The sequence below is a fragment of the Bidens hawaiensis genome, unplaced genomic scaffold (genome assembly GCF_021521415.1).
Source record: "Bidens hawaiensis isolate Kalapana, Puna unplaced genomic scaffold, B.hawaiensis_p1.1 tig00000760_1, whole genome shotgun sequence".
Classification (NCBI taxonomy): domain Eukaryota; kingdom Viridiplantae; phylum Streptophyta; class Magnoliopsida; order Asterales; family Asteraceae; genus Bidens; species Bidens hawaiensis.
The window spans coordinates 3,481,230-3,505,871 of record NW_027491043.1 but is presented as its reverse complement, the minus strand read 5'-3'; the positions used below and the strand labels follow the sequence as shown (position 1 = coordinate 3,505,871).

The 24,642-nt window shown below is 36.4% G+C and overlaps 1 pseudogene; it reads left to right on the top strand.

Moving 5' to 3' along the window:
* The first annotated feature begins 17,507 nt into the window (after positions 1-17,507).
* On the top strand, positions 17,508-18,885 carry LOC143533552 (putative carboxylesterase 18 pseudogene; annotated as a pseudogene).
* The last annotated feature ends 5,757 nt before the right edge of the window (positions 18,886-24,642 follow it).

The following is a 24,642-nucleotide window of genomic DNA, read 5'->3' as shown; positions in this document are numbered from 1 at the left end:
AGTCAACCATTCTTACATAACTTAAATACTTTGTCTTAAACGGAAATAACATAAGTCTTAAATATTAAATATAAATAACACGTGACTCTTCGTTTCTTCGATGCCAGTCTTCCTTTATTCGCCACGTGTCCCCCTCTAAGCAACCTGCCTCGTTCTAGTCACCTACGTGCATACTAAAAGTCAGCTACGCTGAGTGAGTTCTAGTTAACTAACATACATTGCATCCACTTACTTATTAATACGCGTCCGAGGATACGTATTAATTAGTTACCCGTTCTTCTAACATTCATACATACATACATACATACAATCTTCCATACTTTATCTGACTTTCTTTAATTAATACATACGTGTCCCTTCTATATTTTAAAGAGCCTTTCGCCCTATAACCTTCGCAGATATTATTAGGGTCCCAAACCCTTTATTCTTCGCATATATTATTAGGGTCCGCAACCCTCAGATATTATTAGGGTCCGCAACCCTCTATTCTTCGCAGATATTAATAGGGTCCGCAACCCTCTATTCTTCGCAGATATTATTAGGGTCCGCAACCCTCTATTCTTCGTAGATATTATTAGGGTCTGCAACCTTCATTAACCGTTCAACCATACAATCATACATTCGTTCGTTTCTTACCTTTATCAGTTAATTATAATATAATTAATTATAACTACGGGCATACTAACTAATCATTCAATAACGTTCACATACATACAAAATTGTGCCTAATATACACTTACCATTTAAGGTAAGTGTATTAATCTAACACGTCGTAGTATTGTAATGCCCGTAAATTTCGTTAATCGGCTCGATCATTAAATAAATGTTTGTCAAAAAGCCGGGGTTTCATCTTTCTAATTTAGAGCCTTGTAATACGTTTTAAAAGTCCGTTTGTCCATCCTTTTTCCCAAAACATCCCCTCTTACGACTTAAAGTATTATATTAGTATGTAGCACCCGACATTTTCGTTTATCGGCATGCACGTTGTAGAGTTTGTATATTTATCGGGTTTGAATCGGCTTACTTCGGGGACCTCCTTGTCATACCCGTAAGTTGAATTAATTGACTTTCCACACAAGTTGCTACACACTTCATACTGGAGGGACTAGAGTGTAATTTATTTTATATCATAATATTAAAAAAGAAAAACCCTAACCGATCGGCCTCAAGACCCCCCTGCTCGTTTATATTCTGCCCAGCCAAGTTTCAGCCGTGAAAACTTCAATTCAAGGTCGGTTTTATGATTCCCCATGTCTTTTACACCTTAATTGATCATATTAATGCGCTTATTGGTCGTTAAGGTTGAGTTTTGATGATAACAGTTTGTTGACAGATTCGTATATGTTTATTGTAGGGTCTGTAACGCGATGATAATCCATTGTTTTTGATCGATTCTTGATTCTATGATGTTCTACTTTGAGTCTAGTTTCCAGAAAGGCATAATACGTAATTTTTGGACGAGATTTGAATGGTTTTTATGAATTTATAAAATCGAGTGTCAAAGCTGATGCTGGATGACGGATTCTGGTCTGTCTTCCCAACGTCATAACCTTTTTTCGACAGGTCCAAATTGGTTGGTTTCACTGCTGGAAGTTAGTATTTTGAGTTAGGAACCAAACCCAATTGGAATCGTTTAATTTGGTTTGGTAATGAATTTTATAAAAATAAAACTATTTTGTTGCGCACTGAAATAGCTGCACGTACCTTGCTGTGTTGGAGGAATTTTTATAATTTTTGTGTCCAATAGAAAAATATAAAAAAAATATTTTTATAAACCTAAAAAATTTATTAAAGTCTGGTAAATATTTAATAATTTATTTCTAAGGTTATCCTATGTAATTAAATGCATCTTCGCATGCTAAAATCTACACGTTTTACTCGTTATTAATCGATAAGTTCGTTTTAGGCTTAATCGGTGGATTTGGTTAGTTGAAAGGTTTTAGGGGCTGAGGTAAAGTAATTGGGTATGGGTTGGGCCTTGGGCCAAGTGTTGGGCCTTGGGCCAACGTGTTGGGCTTTGGGCCAAGTGTTGGGCTTGGGCCAAAGTGTTGGGCTTGAACGGCCCATTAGGCAAGAGTGTTCTTACGGTCTAGTTTAGTAACGCGTTGTGTACTATTTACAGGCCCTTGTGAGTGTGCACTTATGGATTTCCTAGCTCGTTGCAGGTGTTCGATCGATTCTAGGTGAGTTCATGATGCCCTTTTTACTCTTTTCAAGTTTTGGGCTAGCATGCACACCGTAATACAATTTTACACGATTTTACTCGTTACAACTATTTGGATGATATTACATAGCCTTATTCATATTTGTGCATTTATGAAACTATTTGTGAACTATATTTTATGCCTTAGGATATTGTAGACTCGTTTATGGTCTTATATTCCTTAAGGTTATATACCTGAATAGAATATGGTCTAGACTCGATAATGTTAATATGCTTGGTAGTAATTGAATACGAGTAGACCTATTTACTTAGTTCATGTATTGGACTGATTAATATATATTACCTTATGGCCCATAGGCTTACTTGTAATTTGGAATGTCTAGGGATGATATATATATATATATATATATATATATGTATGTATGTATGAATGTATGGAGGTATGTATGTATGTATGAGTATGTGTTACCTTATAGCCTACGGTTGTGTGATGATATTTAGTTCCTCGTGAATAAGAATGATGTGAGTGGGCTTATTGATGTGTGTGTGTATGGTAATCACGGCCGGTCAAATATATTATTCGGGTTTTCAAATCCCGTGGTGGAGAGGCCCGTGTGGCGTGATCATCATTTTGGCGGGTCAAATATATTACTTGGGTTTTAAAATTACTTGTGGTCTAGGCTCGAGGTTGCTATTAGGCCTAGTATTAATTCCTAGTATTAAACGATTTTTCCTGATGAAACGTTTAAACTATTTTATATAGGCTTGCTAGTAAATAGTTGGCTTTGGAATGTTATAGTATGTATGTATGTATATATATATATATATATATATAAATTATTGTTTGGCCTATATTTGGCGATGTTGTAGTCGTTTCGACTACTGATGTTGTGTATACCTACTTTGTGTTTGCATACGGATGGATGGTGATTTTGGCCGGGCCAAACTATATGACTCAGGTTCTTAAATCTTCTGGCGGGTCCTGAAAAGCCCGTGAGGGGGGAGGCTCTTGTGGCATGATCATCATCGGATGTTACGTGTTTGGGTTGTACGTATGCTCGACCCTGATGTTATTACTTGGATGAGATGTTACGTGTTTGGGTTGTACGTGTGCTCGACCATGATGTTATTATTTGGACGGTATTTATAGGGATATAAATATATGGATGTATATAGATGTCTAAGTACGAATACTTAGTGTTGATGATGGCCTAACTGTTCGTATCCCGTATTATATTTTAAACTCTTGGAATGTTTTATAATCCCGTTTTTATATTTAAACTCTTGGAATGTTTTATAATCCCGTTTTTATATTTAAACTCTTGGAATGTTTTATAATCTCGTTTTACATTTAAACCCTTGGAATGATTTATTTAAATGTCTATTATTAAAACTTGAACTCACTCAGCTCAAGCTGACTTTGTGTGTATGTTAGATTGATTTTCAGGTTAAGGATCGGAGGTTATCGCTTGGACGTGCCGGGGACTACTCGGAAGGTTGAAGGCATTTCTAGTCGAGGATTTCCAATAAAACGGATATTATATTTATATTTGATTTTTGGACACTTGTACCCATATTTGGGATTTTCATTAAATAATTACACTTTTTCCGTTGTTATTTACTCTGAACTTGTTTTAAATAAAAACGAATTGTTTGGTTTTAAATTTTTATGAATTTTTGGATATGATGACCAACTGTGGGATTCCCAGGTTTCGGGGTCTTACAAGTATGCACACAGCCCCATAAAACGTAACACAGAAAAGGGGCTAGAACTCACCTGTAGTCGGGTCCGCTCAGAGTTAATCGTAATTCCTTTCTTCAGTTGAGCTCGACTAACAGTTTATTAAATTGCATGTATTAATCCTCTATTTTTAATTATTTTACATTCAAAAGTTAACGGAGTTATCCTTTACGTTAACTAAACCACCCGTAAAACCTTATCCAATCGATTATATTAGTTTAATAAACTTTAGCTTCATTTATTAGTTTATTAAACCTTAACCTCATTATTATAATTCTTTAACGAGCTTTAACGGTTTCTAAACGAACATTCGGGCTTTGATTCCTAAACGAGGCGGTTCTCGTGTTCGGTTCATGTTTTACTTGAGTTGGGTCCGTGTCGAGTTCGTAGTAAGTCGGGTTCTTAAACGAGTCAGGCTTTAAGTTTGGTTTATATTTTTATGTTAATCCTTTATTATTATCATTATTATTATTATTATTATTATTATTATTATTATTATTATTATTATTATTATTATTATTTACCTAAAAAGCCCTTTCCCTCACCATATTTATACCATCAACCCCTCTCCTCCTTCCTTAACACCTGCCACAGCCGGCCTCCGCCGTTCATCTATTCCGGCAGCCGCGACGGGAAGAAGAAGGTTGGAGTTGTACGATAGAAGTTGGTGCTTGGGTTTGGTTTATAGTTGAACCACCCCTCTTGCCATTCAATCGAGCCGAACCCTTCACCTCTTTGCTTGACTCGAGCCAACCATGGATCCAGTCGAGTTGACCATTGTCCTTTTTGTTTGAGCCGAGTCCCAACTTCGAGTCGAGTCCATTCCTCTTCCAATCGGCTCGACCTCACTCGAGCCGTTTTCTCAAACCGCTCGAGTCCGCTCGAGTTAATGTAGTTCAAGTCGATCTTAAGTCCACTCGTGTCAAGGCTTTGGATCGAGTTTACAATTCCACTCGAGTCGAACTCATACTTCATCCACTCAACTCAAACGGGACTCGTGTCCCTTGCCGACTCGACTCGAGCCGATCCAGATCCACTCGAATCATATTCGACTCGAGCCTCCTAATATAGAATGTAAAATGACAACGATTACTTCACCCTCATGAAGTTGCAGACGATAATCGGATGCAGAGTGAAATATTAAGAGACAGTTGAGTTATAGATACACTTTACCTACTATGAGGTGGTGCGTATACATAGTAATGCTTTCAATTCAATGTTTGTTTTTTTAAGACATTCAACGATTATAAGAAAGGAAACATTTTCGGCTTATAACCGTGATGTTGGTATGATGTTTTTCTATGAAATAAAGGTAATGCTTTTATAAGTATTTGCATTGTTAAATCTTGGTATGATGATGTTCGGATAAACCAAAAGAGGCAAGTTTTGGTAATGAATGATTTGGTATGGGATTTCTTTGTGGCTTGCTACTTTAACTATTACTAGGGTATGTTATGGGAATGAAAGTCACTCATTCATCAATGATAGTATCGAGATGAGTGCGGATGAGTAAGCCACTAGGTCATAATGATCTCGTGGTATGTGCATGTTAAGAGGCGGTGTGCCAATCCAAGATATTGTAAGCAATGGACTTGTGATATATGAAAGGAATAATTTCTTTAAATGTCACGTAGTTGTATAATGCTTTCATGGTTGATGTAATGCTATGATTCATGAATTTTAAAGAACTCAGTCAACTATGCTGGCTTTTAGTATGCATGCCGGGTTTCCTGGTTGTAATGGTAAAACATGGGAATAACCAGCACTAATAAAAGACTACGTGGTTGATGGCAGATATCTTGACGTTAATCTTTTCATTAAGTTAATGGACTTTGTAGTTTGCATATGGATTTAGCACATTTTATATGAATGATGGTCAAGCTTGGAGCGATTATGCTACATGTCATTTTAATTTTCTTAAGTTTTTTGAATTATATTGCATTTGTAAACATAAACGTAGAGACCTACTAGTCCAGGGCTTTTTAATTTGTATAACACAAAACACTTACGAAACTTTCCTAAAAACACCTGAACAACTCAAAGCTATGGTTTGTAGACACAACGTAGCCTACAATATCAAGATGAAATAAAACATGAAAGATTGAATAAAATTGTAATACAAGATGACATGGGTTATAGATCCATGAATCAACTTCCTTTGTAGTTGATAATCTTCACCCTCATGAAGTTGTAGACGATAATCGGATGCAGAGTGAGTGGAGTAGTCAGGTTTTCTCTCAAATAGTGGTCTCTGCTCCTGACTAAATGTGCTGAATTATGTAAAACATGCTTATGGAAGATGTACGACACTACAAAAGCGTGCATGTAAATGTATTGTGGTACACAACCCATAAATTTTCCTTTTTGCATATTTCGTTTTGTCGCACGTTAAATGGAGGCAAGATGACATTGCAAGATATAAAATTTAATACCAAGTAAATTCGCTTGTATAGTTTCTCAAGGTATGCCCAACTATTAGCACGGGAATCTAAAGTCCACAAGGCTTCCACGCATGTTTGCTAACAATTTTCATTTATGCTTAAGCTAGCTCGTCCTTAATGGTAGCCCAAGGGTCTCCTCCTTAAGCCAAAAACTACAAAAAAAAACGTTATACTACCCAAAAAACACCACAAACATGTGTGCCACATTGTCAATCGTTGAAACGGTCTGCTGAAACATAAAAAAAAATAGTCACCTAAAATCTTAAAAAAAAACGTAGTTTAGCAAAAACATAAATAAATATATAAAAATAAATTAAAAAATAACAAAATTTGACCTTCTTGTGGAAATGGATTGAAAAGCTTTCAAGCTCTAGGGCAAAAGACAATGGGCTATGTCCTAGTGGTATTCGAGAGTGTGTGGGCTTATTTATTTATTTATTTTGCCAAAATGGCAGGGCTCGAGCATGAAAAGGAGGTAGTGGAGTATTTCTCAAGTGCAAATGTGGTGCGGGCTAAACTTTCTTGGTAGAGTTTTACTATTTTCAAAAGGGTCAACTCCTATTTTGAAGTAACTCCTTGAACCAGCCCTAGCCCTGAATGTCCCAACCAACCATTTGAACATTACTGATTTGTTGCTAGCGAAAAGAACATCCATTTCATATGTGAAAGGGAAGAAGATGCAACAAAAATAACGACCCATATTATAAATAAAACAAAATAATGAGAAACAGTTACCTAATTCAGCTTAGTGGAATGGGTTTGATATAGGATATTTTTTGCTTGCAAAAACAAGACACCAATGAATAAATTGAGCATGCAAGCGAATGAAGCTGACTTAGGGAACTGAGCAAGGATAATATTCTTGTGTTAACACTCGTTCTTGATTACAATTCATATGAATTAACGAGTATGAGAACACATAAACATTTAACATTTTTAGATATTTCATGTAACAGCTATTTATATTTAATATTGGACAAAATAACTCAAATTGCTAAATATTGGAAGCCAACAGGCCTTTATATTACGCACTTAATAACTGTAAAGGCATTATTAGTTATTTACACAAAAGTTTTGTATGCAACTAGTCGTGACCTATCTTTCTTGGCAATTGCCCAAGTGCAATTTGTCACTTTTAATATAACAAAGTTGAATACTAGGTTTTTAAAGAACCTATCATAGTTGAAAGCCGAGCGCAAGTTGAAATATAGTATCGTCATTTGAAAAACATTACTAAATCCAATAATAGGTGAAAGTTTATTTAATTTGACAGAAATAATTCAACTAGACCATGATCTCTAACCATCCTCTTTCGTGATTCACTACAAGAAAACTGCGTATTAGTGGTGACACATGTCGCCGCTAATAGCTACCAAAATCGCCGCTAATAGCTTGTCGCTAATAGTCACAAGTCGCCGCTAATAAGTCACGGTTGCCGCTAATACTTTGTCGCCGCTAATAAGTTGTCGCCGCTAATAATATATTTCGCCGCTAATATACAGGGTTTTAGCCGCGACATGTGTCGCCGCTAATAGTCACATGTCGCCGCTAATAGTAGCAGGCATGCTGTCCAGCACTGCTCTATTTTCGGTTCCTTTCCTGACCCGTTCTCCTGCATTTCATGATAATTTCCAGATTTTCAAAACAACACAAATCCAAAAAATTTCATACGCATATATATCATAAACATAAAACATCGTCTATTAAGATAAAACACGAAAACAACCGTATTAAACATAACAATCGTCTAGATAAAACATCGTCCAAAATACTCTCACTCTTCCTCATCCATGTCGTCTTGGTCGAATAGGTCATCATGATTCCTTGATACCTTGTTCGATGAGGACGAAGCATTATGTTGTGACATACGAGCTAGAAACTCCGGGTCGCTAAAAATTCGATCTAGTTGAGCCTATAAGTAAAAAGAATAATTAATTACTAACATGTATGGGTCAAAATTACCTAAACCAAATTACCAAAATAATATATATATATATATATATATATATATATATATATATATATATATATATATATTTACTGGTGTAAAGAATGGCTGTGGTGTCGGCTCCTTATCATATTGATCCGCGACTCTCGAAGATGCGGCTATAGAAGGTTTAGGCCCGATACCTCTCGTACACCCGTGTAGATGACCCAACACCTTTTCAAATATTCCTACCGCATTTGAAATCGGCTCATCAGTTTCTTCAAATTCGCCTTTGCTATTAGGCTCAGTTTGCTCCTTGATCTCTCTCCTTAATTCATTCTATATTTTATAACAACACAAAATATGATTAATATATTTGAAAAATATACTTTAATAAATATATGTGAAAAATATACTTTAATAAATACATACGTATTGACGCTCCGCCACCTCACTATCAAAAGTGCCATCCCGTCGACAATGAGCTTTCTTAAAAACTTGGAGCTCGTTCAGGTTCCGTATAACATTAAATATTAATATGCAGACAATAAATATATATATATATATATATATATAATTTTTGTATGTGTGTGTAAAAATATAAATCATTACATTTTTGTAGCCATAGCTGCTATAGGATGCCGTCTCCCCCTGTTTGTGTATTGCTGCTTTTGTCGGTTTGCTGTGTTGACTGACGACCAGTTTTCATGTGACACGGTCTGGAAAAGGTAAATAGATTTCTTCCAGTTTTCTTCACTCATCTCCTTGGGGGGGTTTGCTCTTTGTTAAGTCTATATTAGCCTTTCCACCCACAGCCGTATAATGGCCTTTTGCTTTGCTTTTTCGATCTCTATATCGCTTTGAGATCACAAAGTCAATGCCACCCTTTAACGGATTTTTTTGTGGATCTTGCTCTATCTCTTGTAAATTGAAGTATCGCTAGAAGCAATTAAAAGAAATTAGTTAATTAAATAAAAGACAAATAATTAAGTGAAGAATATTCAAATTAACAAATCACTTACACCAAGATGCTGGAACAAAGCATTTTTCTCCGCTTCAGACACATTCGCCCAACTTTCCTTGTCAAAGGCGATGTTCCTCCCCATGTATATTCCCACTTCACGAATAAACATGTCAGCAACCTCACCAATCGGAATGAATGTAGCACTCCTGTCAAATATGAGGGACAAAGGCCCCCCATTTTTCTTGTATGCAGCTGCCAATTTCTTATTTTTGGCAGGACCTCGTCCCTTACGTCGAGGAGGTAAAGCTACAAATACAATTAAAATTTATTGGTCACAACATGTATAAATATAACAATATATGTATTTAATATAGTAAATAAATAAATTATAGTAACCCTTACCATCCTCCTCGTGAACACCTCGCCGAAAACCACCTGGAGGTGGCAGATCCTCGGCACCATCGCCGCCATGTCCTCGAGGCATGACGTCCGCCATGATCTGAAAAGTTATAAGATATGCAATACAAATATATAATACGATTCAAGTTTTCTATTGCTACATAAAAATACAAAGTTTTCTTATAACCACATACAAATACAAATTACAACTATTATTTTAATCAAACTCTCCCTCGAATTCTTCAGTGTCTGCGTCCGATCCCTTCGTGTTGTACTCAGAATCATCCTTGTCATTATCACTCTCGTCATCAGACAATGTATTAGCGGTAACCGTTGGTGGATTAACTTCAGTTGACTTCTCACCCACAGTGACATGAGAAGACGTGTTTAACAAGTATTGAGTAAAGGCAATGGAAAGTAAACAATTAGATGAAGAATTGTTATGAACAACGTCAAGATCTTCTACTAAGTCATTGTCAACATTTTTAGCATTTTCAATGCGGCCATCGTTTAATGTAGGTGGATCCCAAATTTTTCGATGATTAACATTCTCGACAACCCATAGGTGGTTATTATTTTGGTTTCCTCGACAAGGTTCTTGAATGTAAAACACTTGTTTGACTTGTGAATCAAATATGAGTTGATCTTCTTTGTCCTATTCGTGCTCTATGTTGATACTAGTGATATTATTATCATGTCTAACACCCCTTCGAGTATCATACCACTTGCACCGAAATAGGACAGTTGAATACCCATTTCCATAACACAACTCAATGATCTCTTCTACTTGGCCATAGTATTTCTCATGGTTCACTCCTCCTGCTAGAACCCCGGAGTTTTGCGTTGTTCGTTCTACGTCATGACCACGCACTATAAACCGAACACCGTTGACTATGCAAGCACTGTAAGTAAGGCATTTATTTCCGCATCCATTGATAGAGCATACAACTCTGGGTGGAATTCAGGAGAATTTTGTACTTTCATTGAATATAACTAACAAATATAGAATAATGCATTACTTCATCAGGTAAATGCATAACTAAATGAAAAGGGAAATACCTAATAGATTATATGGTTTACCTTCTCGAGAAACCACTTTGGAAATTTAGTTTTAACGTCATTTTGGGGATGTTCATATCTGAATTCACTAAGTCGACGACAAAAATATAGACCCAATAAGGAAAGAGAAAATACTTAATTGATTATAAAAAGTTAAAGAGATGAGTGCTTACTTCATATAGTCCCTAACTTCTTGACAGCTATCCAGGACAAACCATTCGAAATTGACCTTCTCATTGATAGTAAGATATTTGATCTTCTTTGCGCTAGCCAGGCGACATTTAGACTCAAACACCCACAACTTAGTTTTTTTGACAACGGCATCTTCGTTTCTGTCGGGGCGATTGAACCGAGTTTGAACATCTCGAAGATACATCGAACAAAATGATAGAGCCTCTTCAGCAACATAACCTTCAGCTATAGAACCTTCTGGCCTTGCCTTGTTTCTAACATAATGTTTTAGTTTTTTCATATATCTTTCAAATGGATACATCCATCTCATACAGACTGGACCTCCACGAAGTGCTTCATCTGGTAAATGCAAAACTAAATGAACCATAATGTCAAAAAAAGCCGGAGGATATGTCAACCTAACTTGCATAATATCAAAGAATGGCTTTCTTTGCTTTCTTCATATCATCTACCAATAGTGTTCTTGAACAAAGCTGCTTAAAGAACGTGTAAAGGTCTACTATAGGCGTATAAATATCTTTGGTCAAAAACCCTCGAAAACCAATCAGTAACAAGCGTTGCATGAGAATATGACAATCATGAGATTTCAACCCAGTAATGTTAGAGTTGTTATCTGTGACTCTCTTGCTCATATTAGATCCAAACCCATCCGGCAGTTTAACATCTTTTATAAATTGACAGAAAAGCTTTCGATCACCGACCTTTAGTGAGTATTTTGGGTGGGGCCAATAAAACTTGTTACCCTTTCGTTCCAACCATTGTGTTCTTCGAATATTTAGATTTTTCAACTCGACTCGTGCATTTGCCGTGTCTTTGGTTTTATCGTTCATTAGAAGAGTACCCAGTAAACTATCACACACATTTTTTCGATATGCATTACATCTAAGTTGTGCTTCAGCTGGAGAGAGGACCAATACTCAAGTTCAAAAAATATGCTTCATTTGTTCCAGTTCAACTCGAAATCCTCTCGCTTTATCTTAACACCTCCATAATCGGGATGCTTGCCCGGTACACGATAGAGTAGACGACTGAGTTGATCTTCTATGTCTGCAGCACTAAATTGTTTCGGGGGATCTTGTCTCGGGCTCACCGTTAAAGTCCAAACTTTTTCACCACGCATGGTTAGCATGCAAGAATCAGCGGTGACTGACATATACGACTTTATTTGTTACATGTATTGAAGGAGTGTCTTCATTACAAGTCGGGCATGCCTTGTAGCCTTGCCCGCTCCAACCAGATAGACTACTACGAGCTGGAAAGTCATTTACGGTCCATAATAGCACCGCCTTCATTGTGAAGAATGTGTTTGTCGCCGCGTCTTTAGTACGTACGCCTTCTTGCCAAAAATGCTTAAGCTCACACACCAAGGGCTTAAGGAAAACGTCCATGTCCTTTCCGGGTGATTTAGGGCTAGGAATTAGCAAGGATAACATGAATGAGGACTCTTTCATGCATAGCCATGGAGGCAAATAGTATGTGGTGGGTACAACTGGCCACGTGCTATGAGCCAAAGACATGTTACCAAGTGGATTGAAATTGTTAGATGCAAGCCCTAGGCGAACATTTTGAGGTTCCCTAGAGAAAATAAGGTACTTTTTATCAAATTCTTTCCATGAAGATCCATCGACAGGATGACGCATCATACCATCTTCTGATCGTCCGGTACTGTGCCATATCATTTCTTTTGCCGTGTTCCTCGAACAATACAAACGTCTTAGTCTGGGGTCAAAGGAAACTATCGTAACACCTTGTGAGGTACCTTTTTACCCTTTGTTTTTGTATCAACCCATCGACTCTCGTTACAAACAGGACAATTCTGCAACGATTGGTATTCTGCCCAGAAGAGAGCACAGTCATTTTTGCACACATCTATCGACTCATACCCCATGCCAATCTTCTTTAATGTCTTTTTCGCTTCATAATGAGAAGCGGGAATCTTGTTGCCTTCTGGATGTGAAGATTGCAATAGCTCGAAGAGCTCATCAAGCGAACTATTAGTCCATTTGTTTTTCACCTTTATATGCATAAGCTTTGTTAAAAAGTTGAGGGAAGAAAACTTGGTACAACCAGGATATAATTCTGACTGGGCTTCTTTTAACAACTCTTCAAAATCATCACGGACATCGCTACCGAGTCCCTATCATCAACGTTGGTATCCTCTTCCCTACGCTCATTCATAACGTCTTCGATAACGTCAGCCATATCGTTAGTTTACGTAATCTCGTCTACAATCACAACTGGAGGAATTAAACTTTCGCCATGATAGATCCACTCAGTATACGTCCGACAAAATCCATATGCACGTATATGACCTTTCATAGTTTTGTAAGGTATTACTAAAGAATTCCGACATTTTTAACACGCACATCTTACAAAGCCTCTGCTATCAACTTGCTTTTTGCACATCTCGATAAAAGACTGGAGTATTTGCCATACTCATTTGATCTAATGCTTGGATTGGGGTAATCCAATTTTTATCGGCGGACATGATCATACAACTGAAACATAATTTAGGGTTTCAGGCTACGGGAATATATTGGAAGATTGTTTAGACGGCCGATTGAGTATTTACAAGGGTAGGCTGCTAAACCCACCTTTTTAATACTTTATCTCATATATGAATATGTGTTATACGATTGTTTGTTTATGAAAAATTCGGCAGCTCCCAAGTATATATATATATATATATACCCGAGGAGCAAAAGGAAAATGACAACCGAATCTTTCTTAAATGAACAATCATATAATACACATTCACATCCTAAATGAGATAAAGCATTCAAAAGGCAGTCCCAAAACGAAGACAACCCAAAATTGATTTCTAAATCAATTTTGGGCGGGTATTCTAAGTTTGTGATGAGTAAAATGAGTGGCCCGCAGCATGAGATTCTCATGGTTCTTTGATAGGTTATGATTTACATGGTGGACTTTATAATAATTTCATTACACTAGTATATTTGAATATTAAAATAATAAGTAAACTTTGAATACTTGAATAATATTTAAATAATCGGCACCTTTGTTTATAAAATAATATTTGAATAATAAAATAATAATATTTGAATAATATTTAAATAATCATCACCGTTGTTTATAAACACATATCAGTTCTAATTAACAGGGGTGTTCGTGGTCCGGTTTTGACGGTTTCTAGATCAAACTGTGAACCAAACCATTAATCACAGTTTTTTATTATAAAAACCGAAACCGAACCAAACCGTTTTCGGTTTGGTTTCACGGTTTTTCAATTTGTAGTTTGCTTTTTTGATTAGAATTCAAAACTAAAAATATTTGTAACTAAAAGACATGTGCATTGTTTAGAAACATTTATATGTTGATTCAAATGATAGGTGAGATAAAAAAACGAATGATATCTAATTTTTATATTATAGTGCATTAATATACTTAAACATCCTACTTCACAATTGAAAAAAAGTGAATAATAATGTACTAATATAACTTTAATATTTTATCCCAACTAATATAGATCTAAATTCATTGCAGTTCGGTCCGGTTTTTTACAGCCGGTTTGCGAGATAAACCGTTTGCTACGGTTTCAAACCGAACTATGAAGACCCCTACTAATTAACACCACATATCAGTCTAATTAACACCATTGTTCAAACACAAACATCAGTCCTAATTAACATGTTAAAATAAACCGATCGGTTCACTTTGCTATTTATAAAATAAAAAAATCAGCAATAAACCTAAAATTATAAACAAACAAAGATGAAAACATACATTTCCCGGGTGTCGGAGTGGTGGCCGGCAAGTGGTGGTAGCGTCGTAGTGGTGGACGGAGAGGTGGCTGGCGATTTTCCGGGTGTCAGAGTGGTGGCCGGCGGGGGGAGAGGGCAGCGTCGGAGTGGGCACGGAGTGGTGGCCAGCAGCGGCGATTCCCGGTAAGTGATGGCTGGCAGTGGCGATTCCCGGCAAGTGGTGGCTGGAGACGACAATTGGGAGAGAAGAGAGATGTGTGAGAGCTGAAAAAGAGAGGGAAAGAAGAGATATTCCCGGCAATGTTATAACACTTATTAGCGGCGACAACTTCGTATAAAACCCTAGCCTTGGATCAACACAACAATCAACGGCCCATATCCGTTAAGACGCGGATCAAGGGCGTCGTCGCTAATAACCCGTCGCCGCTAATAAAGTCGCCGCTAATACGCTTTTTTTTTGTAGTGATTGCCCATCTACATTTGTCAGTATTAATTTTCAAAAAGAGCGCTCCTTCGAAAAGACCATGGGACCTCGGCTTTGACCAGTCAGAAGCATGATCACCTGTTTGTTACTCTGTCCAAAATTTTATAAAATGTATATATTATAAAAAAATTGATATAGAAGCGTTTAAAAAGTATATAAAAATTGTTAAAGAATTGACCCATTGATCGTTAAAAGCTTGTAGTCTACCACATTGTGAATTAGGTTCTTGTCGCCCCCATCCCAAGATTACTGATCCGCTAATGGTAGAGTGCCCAAGGCTGATTTGACACCTGAATGAATGTATAATATTTTAGTTTAATTTGTTACACTTCGGTTTTGAGAAGTTAATATTATTGAGTCAAAAACTTTTTTTTTACTATATGCAGATAATGTGACTAAAAATTACAATTACTATAAATATATAGATTTGCATATTTAGTAGGAAAAATCAAGATAATGTTGGAACGGAAAAAAGAAAGAAACATTACAAAAGTTCATAAATTTAGCATTAAGATTTATACTATTAAAATTTTTAAGTTAGTTCTCAGATTACCTTTACTTGAGCTTTGACTCTCAAAAGTCGAACCAAAACCAAGTATTAGGCTAGAACCTTTTAACAAAAAACTTTTTTGAATTTTAAAACATTCCAAATTTGTCCTTTGTTCTCAAACTAATACGAAATCAAAATAACAACTTAAAACCTTGCTGACTTTTTACTAAAATAAAAGTCAATAGCACACTAATCTTTGATTTGTAGTCAAATGAACCTAACGCATTGAATTTTGAGACAAAATTACCCTTTCATACTTATATCAAATTGCCAATCTGGGGCTGCTACTGATTAAGTTTGACCAAAATTAATCTGCTGCAAATTAAGCCCAAATTGAATATGTTAACAATATGCTTGTTGCCTGAATTACCAATATACCTTTTTAAAGACCCTTACGTCCATTAACGCTCGCTAGTTTACGTTTGTTAAGTTCGTTAGTTTACGTCCGTTAATATATTTTATATTAGCTTTAATAAAACCTTTACGTCCAACACATAATTTTTTAAATTACTTTAAACTGATTTTAGCTCAATTATGTACGTTCAACTATGTTCAATTATGTTCGGTTGTTATGTTCATGAACCATTTGTTTATACTATTAATGAATGAACACAAACAAAAAATTCCATTTTTTCACAGTCAAGGTGATACAAACAAAACTAGTTCGTTAACTATACGATCTTACTACTAGCACCCTTGTTCCATGTAATACCCATAATACCATAAGAAAATTCCAAAAGCAAGCATGACTGGTATATAAATAATAATAATAATCGAGCAATTATAAATTTCGTTTTCAAATTTGATACAATAATATCCATGTTTGATAATCATTATATTTCTTTCTTCGTTAAATCTAATTAGAGCATTTGCCTTTTGCTTCAACTAATAAGAACCCTACTTAAGATAAAAATAGCGATAACAAACCGCAAATGGGTCACAAAAATGAATCTTCCTACTCATAAAATTACCTAAATTAGCGACTAAATCAGCATGCTATTTTTACATATGAATTGAAAATTAAGGGAATACAAGAACATTTAACATTTTTACCAATATTTAACATTGGACAAAATAACTCAATTTGTTAAATATTGGAATCCAACTAGCCTTTATATTATTTAATAACCGTAACGGCATTATTAGTTATTGACACAAGAGCTTTGTAAGCAACTAGTTATGACCTATCTTTCTTGGCAATTGCCAAAATGTGATTTGTCACTTATACATAAGTTGAATACTAGGTTTAATTTAAAAGAACCCATCATAGTTGAAAGCCGAGCGCCAAGTTGAAATATGTTATCGTCATTTGAAAAACACTACTGAAGACAATATTTGGTGAAAGTTTATTTAATTTGAAAGAAATAATTCAACTTGGCCATGGTTTCCAACCATCCTCTTTCGTGACAGTTGCCCATCTACATTTGTCAATATTAATTTTCATTTATTTAGTACAAAATGTTTGCCATTTGTAAAACTAAAACGTTGAAAGTTTTTTTAAAAAAGTGACGGCTTATCTGAAATAAAAAGTGACGGACAAACATTCAATGTAAAACAAGTTAACGAAGGGGAAAATCATGAATAGAGCCTTTTATTTTTGACAAAACTAAAAAGTTGTAATAGACATTAGTTATTGACTGAAGATGAATTTTTTAATTCAACTAGACCCTGACCATGACCAACCTTTTTGGTGTGAACATGCAGGTGAAGGTTTCATTTGACTGAAATATTGAAATAATCAAAGATGGTGTGATATAACGTCGCATATTTTGCAGTATAAATAGAGTTGATGTGTTTAGCATTTGTCACACAACCTGAATTTTGAATACGTACCTCTCTGATCACAAAAGTCTTTCAATTAATTATGGAATCATCAGCAGCAGCGGAAACTCCGAAATCTCAGCTATCCTTGCCCTTGAGAACACGAATTGTACTATCGGCAATAGACCTTGCAATCGACCCACTTCTCCGGGATGACGGCACGGTGCCCCGCGGTCTTCTCAATCTCGTGGACTTTCAGATCCCGGCATTGTCCATACCCGTCAACGGTGTCAAGACACACGATGTCATGGTGGATCCAACTCGCAATCTCTGGTTCCGTGTATTTGTCCCCACGCAATACGCTGAAGAAGATCTCCCGGTGATGGTGTACTTTCACGGCGGTGGATATATTTTCCTCTCCCCGGATGTGGCGATATTAGACTATGTGGGCCGCAAGTTCGCGAGCGAATTGCGTGCCATTGTTGTTTCTGTCGACTACCGTCTTGCACCAGAGAACCGACACCTTTCCCAACATGACGATGGGTTTGATGTGCTGAAATTTCTGGACAATGAAGATAACCGGTCAAAATGGCTGCCGGAGAATGCCAGCATTTCACGGTGCTTTATCGTCGGTGATAGCGCTGGCGGACACCTAGCTCATCATGTGACTCTAAGAGCCTCCCAATTCAAATTCCAGCAACTCCAGGTACGACTTAACTATATATATGTATACATATGCTACTGGATTCATGCATTATTATCCGTATATAAACATATCTAATTTCCTAGTTTGAAAAATCAACAACTTCGTATCTTTCTAATTGAAGCATCGTACACACGTAAGTTGTATTTTGTAAGAAATTAAGAAGAAATGAGTGATCTAAAATCCAACAACAAATACCACCCGCATGATTGCTGATGAACAGTATGATGGCTTGTAGGTAATTGGGCTAGTGGCGATCCAACCGTTTCTCGGCGGGGAGGAGCGAACAGATTCTGAAATACGGATGGATGGATCAGTACCTCTCGTGACAATGAAGCGGACCGATTGGTTTTGGAACGCGTTCATGCCCCTAGGTGAACCCTTCAACCGAGACCATCCTATCATCAATGTTACCGGGCCCAATGCATTGGACATATCCAAAATGGATTTTCCCGCGACAATGGTGGTCGCGGCTGGGTTTGATACCCTCCGGGACCGACATATAAGGTACTACCAGTGGCTCAAGAAGTCCGGGAAGGAAGCGTACTTGATTGACTACCCAAACACATTTCATGAGTTCTTTCTCTTCTCGGAGTTGCCAGAATCCGATCAACTTATGTTAGATATGAAGGACTTCATTAACAAGGTCTTAAATAAGGTATTGACGAAAAGCCTCCAAACACTAAATATTTTGTTTCTGTTAATTTGTTCATGTATTTCATAATATTCATTTCACATGCTCAATTATCCTTTGTATATTGCTTGCTTTCAGGTTTAGGAGATTTACATTGACATGGGGTTTATGAAAAGACTAATAATATTATGAACTTTTATTCATTTGTATGTTATTTCCTTTGATTATCTTTTCATTTTTTAAATAAACACAAGTAGCTTTTATGCTAAAATATTTGTAAATATGTAGTATCATATTTACCTTCTTCTTCTGTGCATTTGAGTTAATGTATATTGTACATAACTGAATTATAAACGCTCTTTAATCCTCCATTGTATTAGTATTATTTACATGCTGGTTTTTTTATTTTGTTTTATTATGTTTTTTGGCATTCATATGTGTGTGTGAACAATCCAGCTTGAATACAAACAATTAAGAACGAATTCATTTATTATTCTGATTTTAAAAATATTAAAATCACAAGAAAATTGAATATATTTGATTTTATATATGTGTTGTAATTATTTCTAACTTCTATGTTCAAAAATTAAAAGGTATATTCCAATAAATCAACTTGACGGGTTTTAATTCGCATAACACAAAACACTTGGAAAACTAGGTTGTAAGCACCCAAACAACTCAAAGCTCATAAATTTGGTTTTTTGCATGTTTCTTTTGGATAGATTCCAGATAAGCTCCGTATGATTATACACATTTTGCAATACCTTTGATCCGCTTTGACTCTTGGCTTAAACCATCCAGTTATGCGAATATATAAACGGCACATTTAGTTATTTACTCCAACAAATTTGTTGAAACAACCGGTTAACATAATTGACAATATTTAGGATTTACGTATATATTTATATTACATATCATTATCACATGAATGTGTGCAACCGTAACATCCCGAGATTTCGTTTGATAAACTTTAAGTATTTAATTGAGGCAACTGATTTATATTAAATATAAAGAAAATAATGAGATTTGGTAGTTAAAGAGGGTAATGTGGAACTATCCTAATACTTTACTAATAATCAACCCCAACCTCATCTCCTTTGTTAGAACAAAAACGGTTCTACAAGCTATGGAAAAAGAGTAGAAAGAGAAACTCAGAGGAAAACTAGAAACACCCTTCTTGTATCCAAACTCATTAGTAAAGAATTAAGGATTATGTTTGGCAAAGATTAACTATATCAAAGGTTTATGTTAATTCCAAACATCATCGAATCTCAACCACAAGGTTTGGTTTGGTTCGGTTCGGTATAAGGTACTTGTCGACTAAAAAGCTTTATTAACGGTTTTGCATAGGACCACAAAGGATTGATAATCGAGGTGTGTGGAATATAGTAACGATGCTAATTTATTTACAAGACTAAACGGTTCGAGCACCCGTAACAAATTGAATTATGGTTTCTCAAAAACTGAAGTAAGTCTTCGCATGTTATTAAGTAATCACATGCATGGTAGTAGTTGAATTGATATAGTTCATGCAATGTATTGTGTCGGACGGTATAGGTATCGCATAGATATATAGTTACCGCAAGGATATAGTTATAGCATAACACATTTTTCATCTAAGTTTTGGGGTTTAAGCGACAATTTTGGCCGTGGGATTACTTTAACAAGTTTGCTTAATTATGTGAATCAATTGTTTTGCCGCTATCAGATTAATGTGAGCAAAAGACAATGGGCTATGTCCTAGTGGTATTCGAGAGTGTGTGGGCTTATTTATTTATTTTGCCAAAATGGCAGGGCTCGAGCATGAAAAGGAGGTAGTGGAGTATTTCTCAAGTGCAAATGTGGTGCGGGCTAAACTTTCTTGGTAGAGTTTTACTATTTTCAAAAGGGTCAACTCCTATTTTGAAGTAACTCCTTGAACCAGCCCTGCATGTCCCAACCAACCATTTGAACATTACTAATTTGTTGCTAGCGAAAAGAACATCCATTTCATATGTGAAAGGGAAGAAGATGCAACAAAAATAACCACCCATATTATAAATAAAACAAAATAGTTAGAAACAGTTACCTAATTCAGCTTAGTGGAATGGGTTTGATATAGGATATTTTTTGCTTGTAAAAACAAGACACCAATGAATAAATTGAGCATGCAAGCGAATGAAGCTGACTTAGGGAACTGAGCAAGGATAATATTCTTGTGTTAACACTCGTTCTTGATTACAATTCATATGAATTAACGAGTATGAGAACACATAAACATTTAACATTTTTAGATATTTCATGTAACAGCTATTTATATTTAATATTGGACAAAATAACTCAAATTGCTAAATATTGGAAGCCAACAGGCCTTTATATTACGCACTTAATAACTGTAAAGGCATTATTAGTTATTTACACAAAAGTTTTGTATGCAACTAGTCGTGACCTATCTTTCTTGGCAATAGCCCAAGTGCAATTTGTCACTTTTAATATAACAAAGTTGAATACTAGGTTTTTAAAGAACCTATCATAGTTGAAAGCCTAGCGCAAGTTGAAATATAGTATCGTCATTTGAAAAACATTACTAAATCCAATAATAGGTGAAAGTTTATTTAATTTGACAGAAATAATTCAACTAGACCATGATCTCTAACCATCCTCTTTCGTGATTCACTACAAGAAAACTGCGTATTAGTGGTGACACATGTCGCCGCTAATAGCTACCAAAATCGCCGCTAATATCTTGTCGCTAATAGTCACAAGTCACCGCTAACAAGTCACGGTTGCCGCTAATACTTTGTCGCCGCTAATAATATATTTCGCCGCTAATATACAGGGTTTTAGCCGCGACATGTGTCGCCGCTAATAGTCACATGTCGCCGCTAATAGTAGCAGGCATGCTGTCCAGCACTGCTCTATTTTCGGTTCCTTTCCTGACCCGTTCTCCTACATTTCATGATAATTTCCAGATTTTCAAAACAACACAAATCCAAAAAATTTCATACGCATATATATCATAAACATAAAACATCGTCTAATAAGATAAAACACGAAAACAACAGTATTAAACATAACAATCGTCTAGATAAAACATCGTCCAAAATACATGATGTCAGTAGTTCAGTATATAGTGTCTGTAATCGAGTTAGTTGGATTTGTGTTTTGTATTAAGCGAAGTTCTCACAAGTTCGTTTGTTATAGGCGAACTTGTGGAACAAGCGAAGTTAGGGACAACTTCGCCTAAACATGCTAGGCGAAGTTGTCGTGCTTTATAAGCTGTTAGGTTACGGCTGAGTTTATGGATCAGAGATAGTTTTCAGTTTACGAGTTATTGAGTTTGTGTAATCGGTGATCAGTGAATCACGTGTTTCCAGTTGCAATACAACGTGTCTTTGTTTATTGTAACGTGTGTTTAATCGTGTTATCGTGTATCGTCTTCTACGCTCGTATCGTCTTACGTAGGGATTCCGCACCTACGTAGAACGAGATATTCCGTGTAGATCCGGCTGGGAACCTACAAATGGTATCAGAGCATTTGCTCGTGATTGTGTGGTTCGGGATTATCACGCGGGTGTAGAAATCGTTCCGTTCGACTATTCGCGGGACGAGTTTACCGAGTTTTTGTGTCCTACTCACCTCCCACCATCATAAACAACCCATTACATCTTCGCATACCTCGCAAAATCCAGAAATCAAACCTGCAAAATCATCGTGTTTATCAGACGAAGTTGCCGCTACTGTTTGTAGGGTTTAGGTGAAGATATAAGGTTAAGCGAAGTTATCTACAACTTCGTCTACCTCACAAGTTCGCTTAACTTAAGCGAAGTTATCTACAACTTCGCCGATTCAGGCGAATTTAAAAAGGGAGCGAAGTTAAGAATTCAAGCGAAGTTAAGACTTAAGCGAAGTTATCCACAACTTCGCCTACAGTACTGTTAAGAATAAAATTTTTATTTTTCGAGTTTCTTTGTGTTTTTGTTTCGTAAAAGATGACTTCGATAAATATTACGGAACTGGTGAAGATGGAAGTGGAAGCGGGTTCAGCTACTAAGGCACCAAAGATGCTTAAGGGTACCGATTTCGTGGCGTGGAAAGATCGGTTTGAGCAATATGTTAAATACCAAGATGTGGGTGTGCATTCAAGATGGATACATTCCACCAACTGCTTTGTATGAGGGTCGTGAACAGATTAAGAAATACAACAAGATGGAAGAGGAAGAAAAGAAGATGTATGAGGCTGAAAGCAAAGCTCATGCTGCGATTACAATGGCTCTTCCACAAGAGATTCTTCACACCTTCAGGAAGTATAAAACCGCTAGAGAGCTATGGGAAGAGCTTGAAAACCGATTTGAGGGTAATGTGGGGATTCGTGCATCCAAGATTAAACTACTCAAAACCCAATTCTCGATGTTCAAGTATCTGAAGAATGAATCACTTGATGATATCATCACGAGATATTATCATCTGATGACCGAACTCAGCAATTATTCCATTGCTTACAAAGAAGATGAGATCGTTGAAAAGCTTCTTGATGCTCTCCCACCAAAATGGGAGATGTACACTGTCTTGATGAGAGAAGATAAAGAGTTTGCCGACTATGACTTAGAAACCGCAGTCAACAAACTACGAACTTTTGAACTTAACATGGTTCTAAAAGAGACACCAACTGATCAGGTTCAGGATCCGGGAATGTATGGTGCGAAAGTTAATTCAAGTTCAAGTTCGAAGTCTGAATCATCTGCTGACTACTCAAAGGGAGACTCGGGCGCTAACTCAACACATGAAGGTCATGTATCTGTCAACATGAATGGTGATGTGTGTTTTGTAGCTGGTGGATCAAATGCTTCTAAACCTCAAGCAACCAAGGGTAGTTTTTCCTCAAGTGTTCCTAACAACAACTACTCTAAGATGCCCATGAGTGTTAAATCTGCTGAACAGCAGTTTGCTCTCTATGCATCTTTCATTGCTTCATACGAAAATTACATTAAAGGTAAGATTGTTGACCCTGCAACTTTAGACGAAGACTATGATCAGATCGATGCTGATGATCTGGAAGAGATGGATCTGCAGTGGCAGATGGCTATGATTGTAAGAAGGGTTAAGAGGTTTATGAAGAAGACAGGTAGAAAGTTTGTTGGTGAGAGACCAGGTTTTGATAAGTCAAAGGTGCAGTATGACAACTGTCAACAGAATGGCCACTTTGCTAAGGAATGCACAAATGATAGAGTTGAACGCAGTCAGAACAGGTCTACACAACAGAGTGGAGGAAGTAGTGAGAATAGGGCGATGATATCCAGACAGAACGGGGAGTACAACTGGAATCTGCATGTTGAGGAAGTGTTCGAACAGGCCAATTTGGCAAACATCGAAATTGCAGGAAGTGAGAAAGTGACTGGAGAAAATCAAGCTTACATGGCAGAAGTGACAGACCAACTCTCCGAGGTAAGTACTAAACTCCCTTGTACGAAATGTGAAAATCTATCTAAACAATTGACAACTATAACTGATCAGTTTGTTAGTTTGGATGCTCAATTTAAAATATTAAAAGAAGATCATCATTACACTAAAGCTAGAGAAAATAGTTACAAGGTAAAAATAAAAGCTAGTGAGAAAGATATCAGAAGTCTTAAAGCTAGTCTAGCTGAAAAAATACAAGTAATTGATCTTAGCTATGAAGTGTTAGAAGAGAAAACCAAGCTAATAACTGAAAAGGATAAACAGATAGCTGATCACCAGGTGAAAGTGGTGGAACTAAACAGAAAACTTGAGCAATTTAGAAATTCCTCCGCTATACTTGATCACCTCGTTAGTGATCAAAGTTCCCCAGTTAAAAGGGGAGGAATTGGATATCATGAAGTTCCACCACCTTATAATCATAGCTATACTTATGATCCTAGTAATCAGAAATCTGTTGATGTT